This window comes from Medicago sativa, chromosome 1, assembly GCF_051527215.1.
Source record: "Medicago sativa cultivar Bolivia chromosome 1, Bolivia_mono, whole genome shotgun sequence".
Classification (NCBI taxonomy): domain Eukaryota; kingdom Viridiplantae; phylum Streptophyta; class Magnoliopsida; order Fabales; family Fabaceae; genus Medicago; species Medicago sativa.
The window spans coordinates 19,399,030-19,405,840 of NC_140749.1; positions in this window are offsets into that span (position 1 = coordinate 19,399,030).

The following is a 6,811-nucleotide window of genomic DNA, read 5'->3' on the forward strand; positions in this document are numbered from 1 at the left end:
AAGTTTAGCCGACCAATCCTTCCGAGATGTAGAGACCGTCTTCTCAAGAATTCGTTTGACCTCTCGGTTGGAAACTTTGGCTTGTCCATTTGTTTGCGGATGATACGGTGATGCTACCTTGTGCTTGACTCCATAATGATCTAGGGCTTTGGCAAGTTGTGCATTGCAAAAGTGTGACCCTCCATCACTAATAAGAACTCTTGGTGTACCAAACCGGGTGAAAATATTCTTCTTTAGGAACTTCACTACCGTCTTGCTATCGGCATTAGGCGATGCTACGGCTTCCACCCACTTTGAAACATAATCAACAGCGACCAAGATGTACTCATTGGAATACGAAGAAGGAAAGGGGCCAACAAAATCTATACCCCAACAATCGAACACTTCCACTTCAAGGATGAGTTGTAGAGGCATCTCATTTCTCTTTGACATTGATCCGGTTCTTTGGCATTCATCACAATGCTTGCAATGTAAATTGGCATCTTTGAATAGAGTTGGCCAATAGAACCCGGATTGAAGTACCTTTGCGGCTGTTCTCTCCCCGTTGAAGTGACCTCCATAGGGTGAATTGTGACATTGCCATAGGATCTTCTTTGCCTCTTCATCATCCACACACCTACGCAAGAGATTGTCCACTCTAATTTTAAACAAGTAAGGCTCATCCCACACATAGTGGTTAGCATCATGGAGGAACTTCTTGCGTTGTTGCCATTCAAAATCTTCCGGAATGAACCCGGTTGCTTTGTAGTTCACCATGTCGGCAAACCACAGTCTCACATTGATTGCGAGAAACCTTTCATCGGGAAATTCTTCACGAACTTCTGGTTCATTCTTGGTTACCTCATTGTTTGTCAACCTTGAAAGGTGATCAGCTACAAGATTCTCTGTGCCTTTCTTATCTTTGATCTCTAAGTCAAACTCTTGAAGCAACAACATCCAACGGATGAGCCTTGGCTTTGAGTCAGACTTAGTAAGGAGATACTTGATAGCTGCATGGTCAGTATAGACAACAATTTTGGAACCTACTAGGTAAGAACGAAATTTTTCCATTGCATACTATTGCAAGTAACTCTTTTTCAGTTGTGGCATAATTGATTTGTGCCTCATTTAAAACCTTACTTGCATAGTGAATAGCATGAAAAATTTTGTCCTTACGTTGACCCAAGACCGCACCAACAGCATAATCACTTGCATCACACATTAATTCAAAATTTAAATTCCAATTAGGAGCAATGATTATTGGTGCAGTGGTCAATCTTTCTTTCAAATTTTCAAATGCTAAAAGACATTCTTTATCAAAAATAAAAGACTTATCTTTGTTGAGCAAGTTGCTCATAGGCTTTGCTATCTTTGAGAAGTCTTTAATGAATCTCCGGTAAAATCCGGCATGACCAAGAAAACTCCGAACACCTTTGACATTCACCGGTGGTGGAAGCTTTCCAATAACATCGACCTTTGCTTGGTCTACCTCAATACCCTTAGCAGAAATCTTATGACCAAGGACAATACCCTCGGTAACCATGAAGTGACATTTCTCCCAATTGAGCACCAAGCTAGTTTCAATACACCGCTTCAGCACGGTATCCAAGCTATTCAAACACATATCAAATGACGAACCGAAAACTGAGAAATCATCCATGAACACCTCCATGCATTTACCAATAAAGTTGGAGAAGATTGCTTGAACACCCCGTTGAAAAGTTGCGGGTGCATTACACAAGCCAAATGGCATTCTTCGATAAGCAAAAATACCAAAGGGGCAAGTGAAAGCCGTCTTCTCGTGATCATCTGGGTTCACGGCGATTTGATTGTAACCGGAGTAACCATCTAGGAAGCAATAAAAGGATTGACCGGAGAGTCTTTCAAGCATTTGATCCATGAAGGGCAAGGGGAAGTGATCCTTCCTTGTTGCTTGATTGAGTCTTCTATAATCTATACACATCCTCCATCCGGTGACGGTTCTAGTTGGGATCAACTCATCTTTATCATTAGTGATCACCGTCATTCCTCCTTTCTTGGGAACTACTTGAACCGGGCTTACCCAAGCACTATCCGAGATAGGATATATCATGCCGGCTTCAAGCAACTTCACTACTTCCTTTCACACCACCTCTTTCATGTTTGGATTTAAGCGGCGTTGTGGTTGTGCTACCGGCTTGTAGTTTTCTTCCATCATAATTTTGTGCATACAATAAGATGGACTTATCCCTTTCAAGTCGGATAACTTCCACCCTATCGCTTCCTTGTTGGCCTTGAGGATCTCTACCAACTTTGTTTCTTCATCGATGGACAAGGAGCTACTAATGATCACCGGTTTTGTACCATTTTTTTCAAGAAAAACATATTTCAAATTAGATGGTAAAACATTCAATTCTACCTTGGTGTCATCAACTTTTGCTTCTTCCTTGGATTCTTCTTTCAAATCTTCAAGTATGGCTTGATTAGGAAGAATCTCCTTCAAGGAATCTAGCTCCTTCAAACATTCTTCAATAGCTCTTGCTTCGTCTTCATCAATAGCATTGAGTGCGTCCACCAAAGCACTCTCAAGGGGTGTTCTATTGTGCAATTGCTTCCGAGTAGTCAAGATGACTTCTTCGGTTGCATCCATTTTGAAACATGCACCCTTGTCTTTTGAGTACTTCAAGGCTTCCCAGATGTTGAAAGTAACATCTTCATCATTTACCTTGACCTTCATGATATTATCATCAAGATCAATCATCATCCGAGCCGTTTGCATGAAATTCCTTCCCATTAAGATAGGCACATCCTCATCTTCTTCGACATCCATAACCACAAAGTCAGCCGGAAAAATAAATTTGTCCACTTTTACAAGAACATCTTCGGCCATACCTAGTGGTTTTGCAAAGGATTTGTCGGCCAATTGCAACATCATCCTAGTCCGCTTTATACAAAGGTCACCAACTCTTTTGGCAACGGACAAAAGCATGAGATTTATGCTTGATCCAAGATCAAGTAGTGCTTTACCTAAATGTGTTGTGCCAATAGCTACCGGTAGAGTGACTCTTCCCGGATCTTGCTCTTTCTTAGGCAACGTTCTTTGAATAATAGCACTACAATTGGCATCAATTTGGATCGTCTCTTCATCGTTGACTCTTCTTTTCTTGGAAAGGATATCTTTCATGAATTTTGCATAGACCGGCATTTGCTCCAAGGCTTCTGAGAATGGTATATCAATTTGCAACTTCTTGAAGAGTTCAAGAAACCTTGCGTATTGCCGCTCTTTGTCTTTCTTCGTTGGAGCATGTGGGTATGGTAAGCGTTGAGCCACCACTTGCTTCTCAACTTCTTGTTTCTTCCCTTTATCTTTCCCCACATCTTTCTTCCTCCTCTCCATCTCCTCTTGTTCCACTAGATCTCTTTTTTGAATTTTTTCTTTTTCAACTAATTCTTCTTTATTCTTTATATACACTTCATTCTCTATCTCTACAACATCCTCCTCGAACTTCTCTTTATCCTCCTCAATGACAACTTCATCATCCTTCTCTTCAACAACAATATCTTCACCTACCCCTTTACCTACTACTCTACCACTCCTTGTAGCAATAGCTTTTGACTGCTATGCTTTGTGATGCTCCTTAGGATTTGGTTGAGTGTTAGCGGTGAAAGTTCCCACTTGCGGAGGACCTTGAGCCATTTGTTGTGCTAACTGACCAACTTGCGTTTCAAGGCCTTTGATGGACGCGTCGGTGTTTTTCTGGTTAGCCATGGACATTTGCATGAACTGCTTCAAGGTTTCTTCGGTGCTTTGGGAATTGTTAGGTTGTTGGGAGTTATTTGGTGGTGGGAATTGGTATTGATTATTGAATGGTTGTTGGAATTGAGGGTACGGTTGTTGGTAGAAATTTGATTGTGGATATTGGTAGTTATTGTTGTAAGGTGTTCTCCAAGGTCTTTGTTGGTTTTGGTTGGCCGGATATCTTCCTTGGAAGTTGGAAGTACCCGGATTTTGAGCTTGTTGTGAAGTTCCGGCTTGTTGTGGTTGGTTAGGTCTTTGTTGGTTTCCCACATAATTTACCTCTTCTTCGAAAGAACCGGGTGTGGGACAAAAGCCGGTGGGATGATCTCCTGTGCAAAGCTCACAAGCATTAACCTGAGACGTTCCTCCTTCTTGCTTGAGAGATTCAAGAATTTGTTTTGGCATAGCTCTCATCTCCTTTTGCATGGCTTCTATTTGTTGAGTGAGAAGCTTATTTTGAGCCAAAACTGCATCGTTTGCTTCTAGTTCAAGGATACCGGCTTTCCTTTGATTAGGATTCCGGTTGTGAGAAGATTTTCTTGTGTTGAGAGCCATTTGGTTAATGATTTTGACAGCATCAGCTGGACTTTTCAAAGCAATAGATCCTCCAGCACTTGCATCTAGCATCGTCTTGGACATGTCTTGAAGCCCTTGACGAAATAGGTAGATTTGCATCTGGCTATCATAACCATGCTTAGGACAGCTCCTAAGCAAAGATTTGTATCGCTCCCAAGCATCACATAGAGACTCACTTTGACCTTGAGAAAAAGTATTGATTGATGTTTTAGCTTCAAGATGCCTATCCTCCGAAAAGAACCTCTCTTGAAACATTTTCTCCAATTCAGGCCAATCTTTCATCAAAGAAGTAGGTTGATCTAAGTACCACTCCTTAGCCTTACCAATCAAAGAGTGAGGAAATAATTTGCAAAACATTGGTTCTTCCTCATCTTCCTTCATACCAAGAGTACCGGCGGTAACATAGAAATTTGTGAGATGCTTGTAAGGGTCTTCATGATCCATTCCAGTGAATTGATTATGAGTTATCAAATTTATCAACCCCGATTTCAACTCGACTTGCTTGGCATTTTGATTACCAAGGTTAGCAAGCCTTCTTGGACTAACCCAACTTGGAAGAGCATTCTCATCTTCATTAGCCATGACTACTTCTGGTTCACTCCTTTGAGATGATAGTTCAGAAGAGTGTGAAGAACCACTAAGTGAAATAGTATGCACCGAACCGGAAGGAGAAGGAATAAAAAGTAAAGATTCCGGCTGAGCCAGCCTGGCTAATCTCCTAGCTTCCTTTGCTTGCTTCCTAAGTAACCTAGCAGTTTTCTCAATCTCAGGATCAAATTGTAGGTCTTCTTTAGCAACGGTACCTCGCATAAACAAAGTTCACCAAGACTATACCAGGTGGTTAGCATAAAAAATAATGAATGATATAAGTGTATAAGTATATGCATGAAAGAATTTTGTGCAAAATTGACTTAACATGACAAAATTGTTTCAATACTTATGATAAAACTTTCCGTTACTCCCCGGCAACGGCGCCATTTTGATGTAAGTTTTTCCTACATGTCATATAACTATGTACACGTGAGTATATATAGGATCGTTTTCCACGGGGAGTTGCGTTATATCATAAGCGTTTTCACAATCTTTCACATTAAGGTATCATTTATAAAATGTTTGTTTGTAACACTATATCCATAGATGACAATAAAGTAAAACGAGAGGAGATCGAACTATTTCGCTTGCGGTATAAGATAACGAGCAAGCATAACAGCATCAATCTCTCGATCGAATAACAGACTCTAGCTTTATAACCAATATTATTACAATCATTTCTACAACATCCTTCGTGTCCAAAGCGACATCGTTATTTCTAAGTTAGAGTTTAAACATTCGTGTCCAAATCCCTTAAACGATAACAAAGTCGATCGGATAACTTAATCGACCGTGTCCAGCCTGATTAAGTATCCGAAAGCATTAAAATCTTGATTAAAAGTAATTATCAAAGGTTTACAAACTTGTCAAGAGTGATATAACATAAGATAGATTGTTATTCTAGTTCTAGATTCAAGAGTTCGTGTCCAAATCATCTTGAATCTCTTTGAAAGCATTAAAAGCAAGAATAACAACAATATTGAATCATTAAGCTAGAAACTTATATATTAAAAGATCAAAAGATTACATAATAGCTTGGTTGTTACCTCAATACTACAAAGAAGGTGATAGCTACACATAGACATGTAAACTAATGCAAGGAATGAAGGAAAGATGAAGATTCCATGCCAAGATCCTTGATGTCTCAATGAATCTAGGGTTGAATCTACTCCTTAATCACTTGCTTTGTGTTTCTCTCTTTGAAATAGCTCTAACCTCTCTCTAAAAATGTATAAAATGTTTCAATGGAATAGTGAATAGTCTAGAGAGAGGGAAAACTTGTATTTAAATGGGCTAAAAACGTGTAATCTCGCTTAAGCGAGAAGCCTAAATATCCAGCCATGGCCAATGAAGTCTTTCCACGTAGCCCTGATCCTTGATGAAGTTGCATCTCGCGTAAGCGAGTTAGAACTCGCGTAAGCGAGGTTGCTTCAAACTTAAACCGCCTTTGAATCCTGCTTGAGCGACTTGGAAGCGAGATGGGAGCGAAATTTACATTTGTTCCCTGGAGAAATCTCGCGTAAGCGAGATGGTCTCGCTTAAGCGAGATTCTAAAATCCACAAGCGACCCTGGAAGCGAGATGCAAGCGAAGGTTGAGCTGCTCCCTGGAGAAATCTCGCGTAAGCGAGTTGACCTCGCGTAAGCGAGATTTGCTTGGTTCACACACTTGAGTTTTGGTCCTTGCTTGTCATTTCCTGCATAAATTGGGTAGAATTAGGCATATAAAGCATAAATGGTATAATTGCAACAATTGATTGCTTTTCCGTAGATAACTTGCATAACAAGTCACTAAAAATGCCTCTTTTAACACATGAAATATATTACTTTTGAGCACTTATCACACATCCTAAAAAAAAAATCCGAAAACAACTTCAAATGAGAAGTTG